The sequence below is a fragment of the Elephas maximus genome, chromosome X (assembly GCF_024166365.1).
Source record: "Elephas maximus indicus isolate mEleMax1 chromosome X, mEleMax1 primary haplotype, whole genome shotgun sequence".
Taxonomy (NCBI): Eukaryota; Metazoa; Chordata; class Mammalia; order Proboscidea; family Elephantidae; genus Elephas; species Elephas maximus.
The window spans coordinates 21,303,990-21,320,246 of NC_064846.1; the positions used below are offsets into that span (position 1 = coordinate 21,303,990).

The following is a 16,257-nucleotide window of genomic DNA, read 5'->3' on the forward strand; positions in this document are numbered from 1 at the left end:
GTAGACTGCCATGTCCTTCCTGGTGTGTCTTAGTCTGGAAGCTCAGCTGAAACTTGTCCACCATGGGTGATAGTGCAGGTATTTGTATACTGGTGGCATAGCTTCCAGCATCACAGCAACACACAAGCCCCCACAGTATGACAAACTGACAGACATTTTGTAGGAGGCCGGAGTAGAGCTCCTTTATTCTGCAGACCGGGTTTTTATGGATGCCACCTAAAATCCATTTCACTTTTACGTTCACTGGCCGCATCATACATTGATTTGCAGTGGGCTGACTATCAATAGAAACCCCTCATCCCCTCCCACCCCCTTTATTTTTTAACATGTTCTACTGTTGAGCCAGTTTTCTCCTTTCCTGTATTTGTGCGTATGTTTTTTTGGACCAAATTTCAGGGCTTTCCATTTATTCCTGTTAAATTTTACTTTGCTAAAACACCCTGTCATTCCAGTCTATTGAGCTAGTTTGTGATTCTGCAGGATAGAAAGCCTTTTGCAAAATTTTACTCAAGGGTCTGGATATGAAACTTAGAACACTGGTGGATCATAGAAAGAAACTGGTTCTTAGCCAAAAGTTGGAGGCCTGACAAAAATAAATGTGTCACAGGAATTTCACCATATGTGGTTAAAAAAAATGCTTTTAACAACAAAAAAAAAGGAAGCAAGGCAATCATATTATGGTTTGGTTCAGTAAAATAGTGAGAAGCAGGAGCAGGAAACTCCCAAGTATAGCATAGATCACAGCCTTCTCAGAAAGATCCTCAGCTGCCTACCATGTGGTCGATACCTGATGGGCCTGTGAACTCTAAATCCACCAGTGTCTTTGTTAGGTGAGAATGGGAGATGGGGAATTTTCAGACACCAAATACTCAAGGCAATGGGACATTGTTGAAAAAGATGTCCATCACCACTAGCTTTTGATACCAAACCAGTTGCCCTTGAGTCATTTCAGACTCACAGTAACCCCCATGTGCGTCAGAGTAGAACTGTGCTCCAAAGCGTTTTCAATGGTTAATTTTTCAGAAGTAGTTCACCAAGCCTTTCTTCTGAGGTACCTCTGGGTGGACTCAAACCTCCAACCTTTCAGTTAATAGCCAAGCATGTCAACCCTTTGCACCACCCAGGGACTCCTAGCTGTTTGTATGAGCTGTAAAGTGGTCTAGGACATCTCCCGGTCTTGTTTGAGTGGCTGGGCTGGAGGCTGCCCTGTGACTTGTCGTTCCGTGGGACAACAGAAAGACCAGCCAATGACCCCCTGTTTTATGGAGGCCAGAGCAAGTCCCTTGGTTGGTGTGCTCAGTGGACAGTTGTGTGCTCGGAGGCTGGGCTTCAGGGGCTAGCAAACCCCGCCAGCTCAGCAGGCTGGCAAGCCTTGCTTAGGCAAACACCCTTCAGGCTTCTCCCCTGACAGAGCTCCACATTCTTGAGGTTTTCGTTCATCAGACCTGAGTGAAAGACTGGCTGCCTGACTGCTAATTATTCCTGGAAGTGGCATGCTATGAAGTCTGCAAACATTTTCTGCAAACATTGGCCCACAAGAGAGGAGCTGTTGAGTTCTGGAAGCCAGGAGGCTGCAAGTGGGAGGGGTCTTGGGAGGCATTCCTCAGGCATGAGGCAGCTGGGTCCCTTTGCCTGCTGGATCTCTGCTGCAAGGTCAGAGGGAAACAGATGCGTCAAGGACAGTCCCCAAGGTGGGATGGGACCACCTAAGGGAGGTGGGCTTTTCAGAGCTGTTTTTCAGGTGAAAATATGAAGCCAGGCTGGGGGAACCCAGGTAGCAAGAGCTGGACTGTCGATGCCTTTCTGCTGTCAATAAAAGTTTCTTTTGCCACCCAGCCAAACTTTGCTTGCACACATGTTTTCCAGAGACCAAGACAAAAATGTGTTTCTCGAGGCCGGGGGGAGGACTGGGGTGACAGTTACATTAGCCTTATGCAGGGCCATCCTCATCACCTCGGCATTTCCTGGAGATTGTTGCAGCCTCCTGTGAACCCTAGCCAAGGTTCTATCAGGATCCAGGGCAAGCCCCATGGCCAAGAGCAGGCTGGCCTGACTCAGAGGGAGGGAAAGGAGACTTCAGAGAGAGTGGCCAGGCCTCCAAAGCTCTCCAGCATCCGAGCCCACTGACCTCTTTAGCCTCATCTTTCACTACTCTGGGTCTCCAGCTAGCCCAAGAGCCCTGCTCATGCCAAGCAGTTTCCAGCCTCTCTGCCATTGTTTGTGCTGTTTCCTCTGTCCACAACACTCTTTGCCCATTGTTTCTCTGTCCTGACTCCTACTCATCCTTCAAGACCCAGCTCTGGTGACACCTCCTTCGGAGTGCCTTCCCTGGTTCCGTCAATCTGAGTTTGGCCTTCTGCACAAAACACTGTTTTCTCCACTTCTCACACTGTCTAATAGCAACAGCTGACGCTGATCTCCAGACTTGGATGCACACGTCATTATTCTAAGTCCTTTACATATACTGGAGTCCCTGCGTGGTGAGATGGTTAATGCACTGGGCTGCTAACTGAAAGGTCAGAGGGTCAAGTCCACCCAGAGGTTCCTTGGAAGAAAGGCCTGGCAATCTACTTTGGAAAATTCAGCCATTGAAAACCCTATGGAGCACAGTTCCACTCTGACACACATAGGGTCACCATGAGCAGCAATCTACTTGATGGCAACTGCTTTACAACTGGCTTTACATATATTAACATTTAATCCTGACAATATTTCAGTGCTATTGTTATCCTGTCATTGATGAAGAAACTGGGAAACAGAGAGATTAAGTAACTTGGCCAAGGTCACACAGCTAGGGAGAGGCGAGTCCAGGATTTGAACCCAAGCAATTTGCCCCACTGGAAAATGAACCCTTTGGCTCAGGTGAGTCAAATCATCCCCGAATTCTCAGAGTAGGCACTCCAGAGAATTTGAGTGGGCTTAATTATTAGAACAGCATGAGACCACTAAGCCTTGGGGATGATCCTGGAAAGGGGGGAAGGACCTGAAAAGGAGAAGGCACCTAATGACACATTTCTCTTGCCTGCCCCTTTGGGCAGGTGTTCAGGCCTGGCAGACCTCACCTAGAGGCTGGTGAGCCCCATCTCCTCCTGGTCCAGAAGCACCAAGGCCAGAGGCATGCCCTCGGTCCTGCCTTGGGAGGCAGTGTCTAAGAGGCCTGACCCATTTCCATTGGGCCTACCTGCCTCCCTGCCACCCAGTATAGTCCCGACTGCTCATTTGATTTTGGTTAAAGACAACAATGTACTTGCTTACTGAGATTGTTAGAGGGCTTGGTTCCTCTTTATTTGGAGGATTCACACTTAACCCATCCTGCCCCCATCCCAGGGAAATTTGGAGAACTTTCTAGAACTTTCTGTCTTCTAGCCTCAAAGCCTTTGTGTGAAGGTTTCATCTCTATGGAATTCCTCTCAATAAGTGTGAGGCGGCTGTTACGGCCGGGTTTAGACCTACCACCAGTCCTTTCCAGGGCTCTCAGAGGCCCTTTTGAGTAAAACAGCAGATCTCCCTGTAAAAAATAAGGAATCAGGCTTGATGCCCATGATCCAGAGCACTGGATTATGCACCTGGGCATCCACCTTAGGCAGGGTGGCTATGGGTGTGGGCACTGGAGTAGAACTACCTAGATTGACATCTGGACTGCACCACTTGCTAGCTGTGTGGCTCTGAGCCGCTTGCTTCACCTTCCCGTGGCTTAGGTTCCTCATCTGTGAAATGGAGAGAAAAATAACACTTACCTCATAGGTTGATGTGAGCATTAGGTCAGCGTGTTGCAGATAATAAGTGTTCAAAGATGGTGAAGTGTTATTATCAGTCTTGGTTTTTAATAGCTCATGGCCTTGAGCAAGTCTTACTTTTTCAGTTTCCTCATCTGTAAAAGGTGGGGTTGGACCTGATTCCTGGTGCCCCTTCCAGCTCTCACTTTCTATAACAGCATCTTTTATCCACCTTAGTTTATATACTTTTCTCCTCCATTGAGTTACAATTTGCATTCAGTCAATGTGACATCTCCGTGAAGTGTTTCATATGTGTGGAACTATGTATACCTATGTGTACACCACTCGGATCAAGATCTAGAATAGTCCCAGGAAATCACAGGCTTCCAAGTTCCCCCTCCTAGTTAATACCTTCCACCCAAAGGTAACCACTGCTCTGACGTCCATCACCATAGATTCATTTTGCCTCTTTTTTGTACTTTATAGAAATGGAACCATAGAATCATATAGCATGCTTTGCGTTTGGTTTCTTTTGCTCAACATTATATCTCTGAGATTCATCCACATTGTTGTGTGTGCCATTCCACTGTATGGATATATCACAATTTATTTTTTCTGCTGTTGATGGACTTTTGAGTTGTTCCTAGTTTGGGGCTATTACGAATAGTGAGGCTGTGAACATTCCTATACTTGTCTTTTTGTGAACATGTGTATGCATTTCTATTGGGTGTAGACCCAGGGTTGGAATCGCTGGGTTATAAGACATGCATGTGTTTAGCTTCAGTGGGTGTGACCGAGCTGTTACAAACGTGGTTTTACTAATTTGTTGTCCCATCAGCAATGCATGAGCGTTGCAATTGCTGAACATCCTCGCCAACAATACTAGGTTTGTCAGCTTCTTTTATTTTACCCATTTTGGTGTGTGTGTTCTTCACTACAGCTGTATCTAGATTGCTATGGACGTGGTAATGCATGAGTATTGTTACAGTTTTTCTTTGATTAGCCTGATGTGGAGCTTCTAGAAGGAAGCCGCCCCTAGCACAGCCTCTGAGGTAGGCACTGTTTTCAGGGTGAAAAATATGCAAGTGACACATTTCCAAACTGGCCTTCTAACAGGGGCTGCTTCAGAAGAAAGGCCACACTGTGCTAACATCACTTAGAAAATATCGCTTGGGAGCAGAAGTCAAAAGCAGCTCCAACCTTAATTCTTAGCTTCAGGCTACTTCTGTAGGCCCAGGAATCTAGAATTGAATAGAACTGACCACCCATCCAGGGCATTTCCAGAGGAATAGAGGGTATGAGTGCCAGGTATCTGGGGACCCACAGTATTTTTTATAACAGCTTTATTGAGATATCATTCACATATCATAGTATATTCACAGAGTTATGCAAACATTCTCACTAACTCCAAAACATTGTCTTCACCCCAAAGAGAAATCCTGTCTTCATTAAGCAATCACTCCCTGATCTCCCCCGGCCCCTGATAACCACTAATCTCCTTTCTGTCTCTATGGGTTTGCCTATTCTATACATGTCATATGAATGTAATCATATAATATATGGCCTCTGTAATTGGCTTTTTTCACTCAGCATAATGTTTTCACGGCTCATCCATGTTGTAGAATATATCAGCACAGGTAGTCCGCAACTTACAATGGGGCTCGTTCCGACGCCTCCATTGTAAGTCAGTTCTGGCGTAAGTTGAATACCTCATTTTTTTTTAGTTTTCATTATTATTGCCTTTTATTATCAGTATCTTTATAAATCCAATCTTTGTCTTTGGGGGTTGGGAACATTACATATAAACATCTGTGAGTGAACATCTGAAAATGATAACATCAGCATATTACACACTGCAACATTGTATGTACTACATATTACTAACGATAAGATGTACAAAAAAAAAGATGGTACTGAGTGTGGTTTGTCATAACTCAAATACGTTGTAAGTCGGGAACTACCTGTACTTCATTCCTTGTTTATGGCTGAGTAATATTCCTTTGTATGGATATACCACATTTTGTTTATCCATCCATCAGTTGGTGGACATTTGGATTGTTTCCAATATTTGGCTGTTATGAATAATGCTGCAATGAACATCTGTGTACATGTGTCTGTTTGAGTCTCTGCTTTCAATTCTTTTGGGTATATACCTAGTGGATCATAGGGTAACTCTGTTTAACTGTTGGAGGAACTGCCAGACTATTTTCCCAAGCAGCTGCACCATTGTACATTCCCACCATCAATGTATGAGGATTCCAGTTTCTCCACATTCTCATCAACACTTGTTATTACCTGTCGTTTTGATTATACTCATCCTGATGGGTGTGAAGTGATATCTCACTGTGGTTTTAATTTGCATTTCCCTGAAGACTAACGTTTAGCATTTTTTCATGTACTTACTAGCTATTCATGTATTTTCTTTGGAGGACTGTCTATTCAGATCCTCTGCCCATTTTTAATTGGGTTATTCATCTTTATATTATCGAGTTGTAAGTATTCTATATATATTCCAGATATAAATCCCTTGTCAGTTATATGATCTGCAAAAATTTTTCTCCCGTGCCGTGGGTGGTCTTTTCACTTTCTTGATTGTCTGCTTTGAAGCACAAAAGCTCTAAAGTTTGTTGAAGTCTCATTTACCTATCTTCTTTGGTTGCTTACGCTTTTGATGTCATATCTAAGAAATCGTGGCCTAACCTAAGGTCATGAAGAATTACACCTATGTTTCCTTCTAAGAATTTTATAGTTTTATCTCTTGCATTTGGGTCTTTAATCCATTTGAGTTAATTTTTTTTTTTTATGTATGGAGTGAGGTTGGGGTCCAACTTCATTCTTTTGTATGTGGCTATCCAGTTGCTCCACTGCCATTTGTTGAAGTGGCTATTCTTTTGCCCACTGGATTGTCTTGGTACCCTCGTTGAAAATCAATTGACCATTAATGTGAAGGTTTATTTTTGGTCCACGGCATTTTTAACTGACAGAAAACAGTAGTCAGATGTGGAGGGCCTACAATAGTCCTCATGTCTCAGGCTAGCACACCCAGAGGCCTCCTATCCCTCCACTTTGACGAGAAAGGGCCACAACCCAAGGAAACAGTAGTCACTGAAATTAGGTTCAAACAACCCAACCCGAAGCAAATCATGTGGAAAAGTTATACTTGTTTCCAGAGCCAACCTCCCTTTCTCTGGAAAGTTCCACTTCAAGGCAGACCCCTTCCCTCTTTCTAAGCACCCTGTCCTAACTGACTTTAAGAAAAGTCTTCCACCTGTCTGAGAGCCCCCTTTCCCCTGAGCTGGGCACCTCTCCCAACATTAACACTCCTAAGACTGCCCACTGTGAGTTTAAGCTATAGTCAGAACTCAGACTTGTGGAAAGCAATGGAACTTGGCTTCATCTTCTTCTCAATAGAAAATGCTCTGGCCCTGTCTTCTCTGCCCTTCACTCAGCCTCACAGTCACAGATCACTCCTGCAGTCTCTCCCGGGCTCCCTTCCTCCCCTTCTAGTATGTACCCCCACTCCATCCAGATCATTCATAGAAGTTAAAAATAAGACAGGTCCCATCCCTGACTCACCCGCCCCCCCAGTCGGGAGGGAGAGCTCCCTGAGATTTACTTTAGGGAAAGCCTTGGAGATTCAAAATGACTGAAAATGCTGGAAGTTGCAGGTTTAATCTAAAGCCACACAGGCATCAAGGGGATCTCAGTGGCAAGTGCCTGAAATGATCCATGTTGTTGGAACAAATGTACAGTCTAACTCTCAAGTACAAATATGAAATCATTGACTCAGGCTCAACGAGACCCACCCTTTGAGCAGCACCCCAGCAAGTGGCGATGGGTTTATTCTGGACACGTCCTTCACACTTTTGCTGACAAGACCACAATTAAGAGTGGGCATCTGACAGGTGAAGCAGACTGTCAAGGGTGGAAAGGGAGCCTACCCATGGCTTTGGCCTTACCCAGTACCTGAGGATCCTGGCTCATGCCATCAACGGGGTCCTTTACCTCTTGATGAGTAGGGTACCTTGACTTGGGGAGGCAGTGTGCCAGAGTGGAAAGGGGAACAGGCTTTGGCACCAGTAGCCTGGGTTTGACTCCCCAATTCTTCATTTACTTGCTGTGGCAGACACAGAGCTGCCCTGCTCAGATCACCTGTCAAGAAACAACCCACTGACCAGCTGTGAGGAGTGTGATTAGCTGACAGCCTCCAGCTGTTAGCTCCTTCAGGGTCTGCCTCTGCTTTTGAGCCAAGGTCATGCTGTTCTTGGGGTGGCCCTGAGCCAATGACTGATCAAGAAGGTGATACGAGGCCCATTTCTACCCCATGGAAGACTCCTCTAAGAGGCAATCTGTGCTCCAGAGCTCCCCACTGGGCTAGTAGACTGATAGGTCTGCATTATGGTCTGATGGCTCCTCTGGTCCAATCCTGCTTCCTCCCCTTTTCTTTCACAGGTATTTTCCCCCCAAAGCTTTGGCACTCCTAATGATTGCAAAGTCTGGCTCCCAGAGAACTCAACCTGTCTCAGTCTCAGTTTCCTCCCCTGTGAGAGGGAAATAATGGCATTGTCTCACAGGGTTGTTGGGAGGATTGCTGTTCTTAGCTGCTGTCCAGTCACCCCCTGACTCATGGCAGGCCCATGCACAACGGAATGAAACATTTCCTGGTCCGGCTGTGCCGACCTCATGACCCGTTATGGATCAGACTGTTATGATCCATAGGGTTTTCAGTGGCTGATTTTCAGAGGTAGATCATCATGCCTTTCTTTTCCTAATCCGTCTTTGTGTGGAAGCTCCATTGAAACCTGTTCAGTATCATAGCATCACACAAGCCCCCACTGACAGACAGGTGGTGGCTGTGCATGAGGTGTACGGGCCAGGAATTGAACCCGGGTCTCCTGCATAGGAGGGAAGAGTTCTACCGCGGAACCACCAGTGCCCGTATTGGGAGGATTAGAACTAAGTAGAACTAAATCTGGCACAAAGTAGGCATTCAATAAAAGGAAGCTGTTACTACTGGGGAGTCTATCATTTCCACTGCTACATTCTAACTTTCAAAATAACTGGAGGGTGGATCCATAATAGGCCAAATCTGGAAACAACCTCAATGCTCTCTGGCAGAAGAATAAATAAATAAATTGTGGTGTATCCACAGAATAGAATACTAATCGACAATAATAAAGAATGAACTACTGATACACACAACCAATTGAATAAATGTCACCATCATTAGATTGAACTAAAGAGAACAGACACAAAAAATACGTACTTATTATTCCATTTCTCTGAAGTTCAATAGACAAAACTAAGTAGTGTTGGTAAAAGTCTGTAACTCAGTGGTTCCCCTACAAGCATATTGACAGGGGGCATAAAGAAGCCTTTTGGGGAGTTCTGCCTTGACCTAGATGCTGGCTCCATGAGTATACACATACACATGTGTGCATAAAATATTATGCAGTGTACACCTAAGATTAGTGGACTTTTTGCACTAAACTATATATGTTGTCTTGTGCTGTTGAGTTGATCCCAACTCATGGTGACCCCATGTGTTACAGAATAGAACTACTCCATAGGGTTTTCTTAGCTGTAATCTTTATGGAAGCAGATTGCCAGGCCTTTCTTTTGCAGTGCCTCAGGGTAGGTTTGAACTGCCAACCTTTCAGTTACCAACCAAGTATGAATCATTCCTACCACCCAGGGACCATTAACTATACAGGTTTCCCCCACTATCTGCAAGTAGAAGGTGCCAAAAGCAAAGAAGCAACTGCCGTTAATTTATACAGGAAAAATTTTTGAGCGTTCCCAGACTCAAAAAATAACCTACCAAATCATACCAAATAACACATAAAACCCTTACGAGCTCTCTTAGGCTTTTTGGATACTTAGGACACATCTTTCTAACGGATGCACAGAATAAATTGAGATAAAGCACAGATGCTCACACAGCTCAGAGTTATAGCAGCTTGATAATGAGAGGCTCTCGCTGCTTGGGGTGCACTCTGCCCCTTTAACAGCTTACTGCTAGGCAAACACTGAAAGCTATTTCTGCTTTTCGCCTTTTTTCGTAAAAGCGAAAATCCTTTTTGGATTTCTTTTGGTTAGTCGAAACAGGCATTAAGGTAGGTTTTTCATAAAAGTGAGGAGGTGTAAAGCGAACTTTTGAAAAGCAGGGGATACCTGTATATAGTATGCCTCAATTTTTAAAAAAGAAAAAAAAACAGTTTTTTAAAACTATTAATTGGCACACGTATATATTAAGTTTTTTAAAGTTTAGAAAATACGGAGAAGTAGAAAAAAAAGTCACCTATGGCCACATCTCCCCCTAAAAAAATTAATCGCTGGCGACATTTTAGATACCGCATTGCTGTCTCCAACGCTCTTATCACTCCACCTCTCTATGGTCCTGCTTTGGCTCACAGAGAAAGGAGGTTCCACCATCATTTCCACCATCTTGGAGTAGTGCTGGGGCCATTGTTTTCAGGCTAACTTTCTAGCCTCTCTTTCATTCTTTCCCTCAGGTGGAGCCTGAAGTTAAACAGTGCCCAAATCACAACTTCCTAACCTGCACAGCACCCAACCCTGCAGCTGGGCTCCTCTGGACCTCCAGATCCTTTTCTGAATAGTACAGATCGGGGGCCCGAGTTCCCTGAACTTGCTGCTTTTATAGAAGTTGAAATACTAATTTGGGCCCTAAAAGAGCTTTCTGATGGGGATGGGCCTAACTCTACCCAAAGCTGAAATGGCCCAGGTTCAGATCAGCCAAGCTTTTTGCTTGGTTTTTGTGTGAATTGTGAGAGAAACACGTTTTCCAGGTTGCTTAGATGACCACAAACTGTTGAGGCGACCTTGTAGGGAACAGCTCAAGGCAGATTATAATCAAAACTAGGCAACTAGAACCCAGGGGCTTTCTTCCTAGATCAATGATTTTCAAAGTGTGGTTCCCAGACCAGCAGCATCAGCATCACCTGTATCCTGGTTAGAAATGTAGAATTTGAGGCCCCACCTCAGACCTACTGTATCAGAAACTCTGGGGGTGGGACCCAGTTGTCTGTTTTAACAAGCCCTCCAGGGGATTTCAGCGCACTCTCAGGTTTGAAAATCTATGTTCTAGAGGTTTCTAAATTCCACTGCCAGAGAAAGCAAGGATGTACTCATGCATTTTCTGCTCACGCTCGTAACTGGTGCTCTGTGTCCTTAGCATGACTTAGGGGTGCGTGCCAGGTCCATAGAACTTCAAAGTTTCTTGTTCTCTATATCCTGAACCCAAGGAAACTCATTCATTTTTTTTCCTCTGTTAGCTGAACAGACTAAGATGAAATATAGCCCAATGTTCCCCAACAAAAAGATTTATTAATTTGTACTAATGACTGTTTAGAGAAAAACATAAAATCCAATGTCCTTGTCGAGAGCTCCTTCTCGAGGGCAAAATGTGGATGTTATCTGTAAAATCAACAAGTTTGTCACCAAAATGAAATGTTATCTTTTCCTGAGGACTTTCCCAGGCAGCTCAAGGCCTCAAGGACTAGACAACTCTCCCCCCAACAATGGTCAGATGAGAGGGGTTAGAGCTTTCAGCAGTAACTCAAATGTATTAAGACAGTTCAGATGTGTGTTTGTTTTCAGGTTAAGAGATTTGCTCAGACCCAGCTCCAGAAAGGAGATCAAGAGCCTTTTTAAAGACTGAGAGAATTCCTACAGACCTTTGCCTGTCCTGCAGGTAGGACCAATGGTGTGTTAGAAAATGCTTAACAACCCACTTTCTGGAAAAAAAAGTATGTGTGTGTGTGTGTATATACACACAAAAAAGTCATAAATTTTACTGATACAAAAGGATTGTAGCATTTACAAATAATAATAAAACATACAATATTTGCCATCGTAAATTCCATATAGCCAATTAACTGTCATAGAATGCTTTAGTTGATTTTTGCCTAACTCTTGGATCCATAGCCAAGCTAAGCTGACAATTGTTGAACACGTGTTTCCGACATGAATATTGGTTTATATTGGTAAGACAAAAATGAAGCAACAAAGATGTATATTGAAATTTTATTTATGTCAATGAAGCAAGTGACTTCTTTGTTAAATCAGATAATAGTTTTTGAATACTAGAAGAATATTTCCTTAGTTTTTTTGTACCATTCACAATGTAACAGCTAAAGAGATAACACAATGTTAAGTTTAATCTGTGCTATTAATCTTTTCTCACTTTAAGTCTGCAGGGGTCATCAGACATTTTCTGTAAATATCGAGATAGTAAATATTTTAGGCTTGATGGCCACCTATATTTTTTGTGTTGCATATTCTTTTTCTTTTTTTTACAACCCTGTGAAAATTTAAAAACCATTTTTAGCCTGTGGACTGCACAAAAACAGACTGGAGACTGTAGTTTGGTGACCCCTGGTCAAGGCAATCAACAAAACAATAGATTAAGCACTGACTTGTAGGATTTGTAGCGTTTGCCAGTTTTCTTGGTGTAAATACTCCTACTGTCAAGCTACTAATTTGGTGTCACTGAACGTGGAGTTGGGAAGAGATTCACAGTCACAAAACATCCTGCAGTATTGCCACCATACAGATACACAAGACATAAATAACCTCAAGGACATGGATAATAGTAAAGTGTAGTAAAATAATTAGGAACTGATGAGCTTTAAGTATTTATTAGCTTTGTTTTTAATATAATTTATTTACTTATAAGTGTATTAAAAATTTAATTTTTAATGATGGCTGTATTTAACAGCCAGCTCACAAAATTTTTGAAAATTTAATGCTTGTCTCTCATGAGCTGATCTGAGCCAACTCCAGCACGGTATCGTGACCACACCAAATCGTAACCTGTTTGTTTTGGTTCTATTGCATAAAAAGAGAATCTTCACTCAGTTTGGTTCATTATTTCCTGTGACAAAAGGATTTACTACAGGATTTCTTTGAAGCTGGGAGTTCCCCTGGCTCTTCTAAAATAGGAAATGATTTTAGATGTTATTTTTACATCTTTTCAAAAAGAAGTCTGTCTCTATTCTCAACAGCTTCCTGACCACCTTTTGCTTCCAAATAATGAGAACTATTTAAAGGAAAAAGGAACTCCTGTAGTGAGGTTTTAAGAAAAGCGTATATTTTGCTTTCAGAAGTAGTTGCACAATAGTTCAGCTCATAAGCTGGGGAAGACTTAAAATAGCTTTCCGAAGTCCCTCCTGAGGCGACAATGTTCCTCTCATCTGCTCAGGTAATGCCACTTATCGTACTCATTCATTTCTTCAGCCATTTGAGCATCTACCGTGTGCCAGCCACTGTGCTGAGCCCTGGAGACCAAGAAAAATTATAGAGACGTAAAACCCCTTGCCATCGAGCCGATTCCGACTCATAACAGCCCTATAGGACAGATAGAACTGCCCCCATAGGGTTTCCAAGGCTCAAACCTTTACAGAAGCAGATCACCAGATCTTTCTCCCATAGAGCGGCTGGTGGGTTCCAACCACCAACTTTTCAGTTAGCAGTCAAGCCACCAGGGAGGGCTCTTTGTGAGAGACATGGTCCCTGCTAAATAAATAATCACCTAAATCATTATTTACCTATGCTTTTTTTTCATAAGAACCTTGAAGGAAGTCATGTAATTTAGGGGCCTGACCTGTTCTGGTGGGTTCAGGATGTGCCATTTAAGCTGATACTAAAGAATGAATAGAAATCTAGGCAAAGGAGGAGGGAGAAGGAAGTGGAAGAACCGTCCTCTCCCATGATGGGAACAGCCTATATTATGCATGCATAAAACGCAGATAAACATACAGTATGCAAACACATATACAGTTTATCTTTGGTATTCAATTTTCATGAGGTGGGGTGATTAGCAAATAAAATCTAAAAAAGGCTCCTGGGAGCTAGTGGGGGGGACAATAATGGAAAAAATTTGAGAAACATTGCCTATATAAACAATTCTGTGCTTTAGAGCTATTATAGAAGCAGTGACAGAGCTAAGATGCTGGCCTCCTCCCATGATGACTGATTACCAACCTGAGCTTGATATTAAGACAGAAGCTAGAGGATTCATGGTTTTCTTCAATTCTGGAAAAGTTCTTCTTATTTTTCAAATACTGTCCCTCCCCCCATTCATTCTCTCAATTCTCTCTTTCTGGAACTCTTCATTCTCTCCTCCATGAGCTTAACTTCTCTTTCATATTTTCCATCTCTTTATTCCTCTGTTCTGTGTTCTGGATGATTTCCTCAGATCTGTCTCCCAACTCACTAATTCTCTCATCAACCATGTCTGGGTTGTTGTTTAATCATCTATTGAGGGTTCTTTTCTTTCATTTCAGTGCCTGTATTTTGGTTCTTTTACAAGTCCATCCATTTTTTTCATGCTGTTCTCTTCTTGCCTTGTTGTTCCTATTCCTTTTTTTTTAATTTTTTTTTAAAAATTTAAGCATTCTTCTTTTGAAGTCTCTCAGATTTCTCTATTAGCTTTAGCTCCTAAGGTATGAATTCTCCCATTTGTTGCACTGGTCTTATGGTGATTTATTTCTTCGTAGACTTAGCAAATTTTGTCTATGAGTTCATCTTCAGAGTAGTAGTTACAACACAGACTCATGTGCTATACAGCCTGGGTTTGAATTCTGGCTCTGTCACTTCCTAGCTGTGTGACCTTAGCCAAGTTACTTAATCTCTCTGTTCTTCAGTTTCAGTATCAGTAACACAGGGGTTTCTAAGAATGAGTTTATATAAGCAAAGCACTTAGTACAGTGCCCAGCAGAAAATTAGGCACTTGGTTAGTGTTGTTATTCCTGTTATTTAGCAAGAATCGCCTTACCTGGGAGCCCTGAGTATCTTGGGTCATGTGACATTCTTCCCACCCTCAGCTCAAGGTGGCCAGTACACTTCTGAACTGTTTTTTGCCCCACCCCCACTTATGGACCAGTCCTTACCAGCTGCTGGTTTTCTAAGCTCAGATCTCAGTCCCATCCCCATCTGCCAATAAAACCCCATACCCAGAATGTATGTCCACTTTTGGTTGTCCTATAGGCTGTCTAAGGAGTCCTGGTGATACCGTGGTTAAAGTGCTAACCAAAAGGTTGGTTGTTCGAATCCACCAGCCGCTCCGCAGGAGACAGATGTGGCTGCTTCCGTTAAGATTTACAGCCTTGGAAACCTTATGGGGCAGTTCTACTCTGTCCCACAGGGTTGCTATGAGTTGAAATCGACTTGACGGCAGTGGGTTTGGTTTTGGCTTTTATAGGCTGTCTAGTTGCACTTCCTGCTCACCGCTGTAGCTGTGAGCTCCCTCTTTATTTCTGGCACTAGAGCGTGTTTGTATTTTTGCTGTTGAGCTTTACTGCTCAATTTAAAAATTTGTAATGTATTTGGAGTGGAGAAGAAGATTCCTGCAGGAACTCAGGCAAACTGTAGTGACCAGAGATCTCTGCACGTTTCTAAAGAAACTGACCTCTCATTTGACTATGGAATCTTCGAGAGAACCAGGGGCAGAGGCAAGATTCCTTGAGGAAAGGGACATGTTTTATTCGTGCTCGTGTCTCCTACGCCCACCACAGCATCTGATACACTTGACATATGTTTACTGAATTAAGAAATTAAAGGCTTTGTTGGCAAGAGCACGCACTGCAAGGGGCCAGCTCACCGCGTAGTTTCTCTAAGAACTACTACCACCCCGATATGACCCCCCACCCTCCTTTTTCCTGTGAATGAGCTCTGTCAAAGCAATGAGGCTTCTAACAAATGGAAGTAGATATACAGTAATTCATTCAATCAGCGACTATCTCAAGGTTAAGCACCAGACGTGGGTTTCTTTGACTCCCAAAGCAAAATACCAAACTGGAAAACACTTCAGAGACCACAGATTATTCTGATTTTCAGACTGTTTTTTAAGGCACCAGAGTACAACGTGAAGCAGGTAGCTGATGCAATCTGACAACGTGTATCGCTCTATTTATATAAACAACACACACACACATACATCAGGCCATCAGCAGTATTTGTATAAACAGGGACTCTCCTATGAAGGCAAAGGCCACCCCCCATCAGTTCCAGTGACTGAGATATATTTTTCCAGTCCTGGGGGCAAACACAGACGCAGCAAGTTCCTTCTTCCCTTTGGAAATTTGGCAGGCACAGCAGCCCTGCTTCTGCTACCACTTTCCCTTGGGGTTTTAAGACTGTGTGCATACGGCCTGTGTGAAGGCTTTGCTTAAGTCACCTTATGCCTTGGCGGCCAGCGTGGTGTATGACGACTCAGGAAGACCCTGGTGTTTCCCAGATGGGTCCAGGTCTGGCCACGCAATTCCTGCCTTCCAGCTGGGAAATGTGATGTGGGGTGATGAGGTGGCTGCTGAGAAGGAGGCAGTTTGAGTATGAATTTGGTCTGTTCTTTATTTAAATCCAAAGAGTGAACAGCTACACAACACACATGCACACAAATGCATGTATACTCAATGTCACTCACACACAAACACACCACTCCTCAATTGCGGGGATGCTCCTTAGGAATTCCTGTGGGATTCCCCTGAACACCTATCTCCCCACCTAATCTCCTATCCTT

The 16,257-nt window shown here is 43.4% G+C and overlaps 1 protein-coding gene across 1 annotated transcript in view; it reads left to right on the forward strand.

Annotated features, from left to right (window-relative positions):
• Positions 1–11,397: 11,397 nt before the first annotated feature.
• PLAC1 (placenta enriched 1) overlaps positions 11,398–16,257 on the forward strand; it is a 94,283-nt gene continuing 89,423 nt past the window's right edge. Inside the window, exon 1 of the mRNA XM_049873270.1 lies at positions 11,398–11,430. The gene's annotated coding sequence lies outside the window, so the exon portion shown is untranslated. The remainder of the gene's footprint in view (positions 11,431–16,257) is intronic.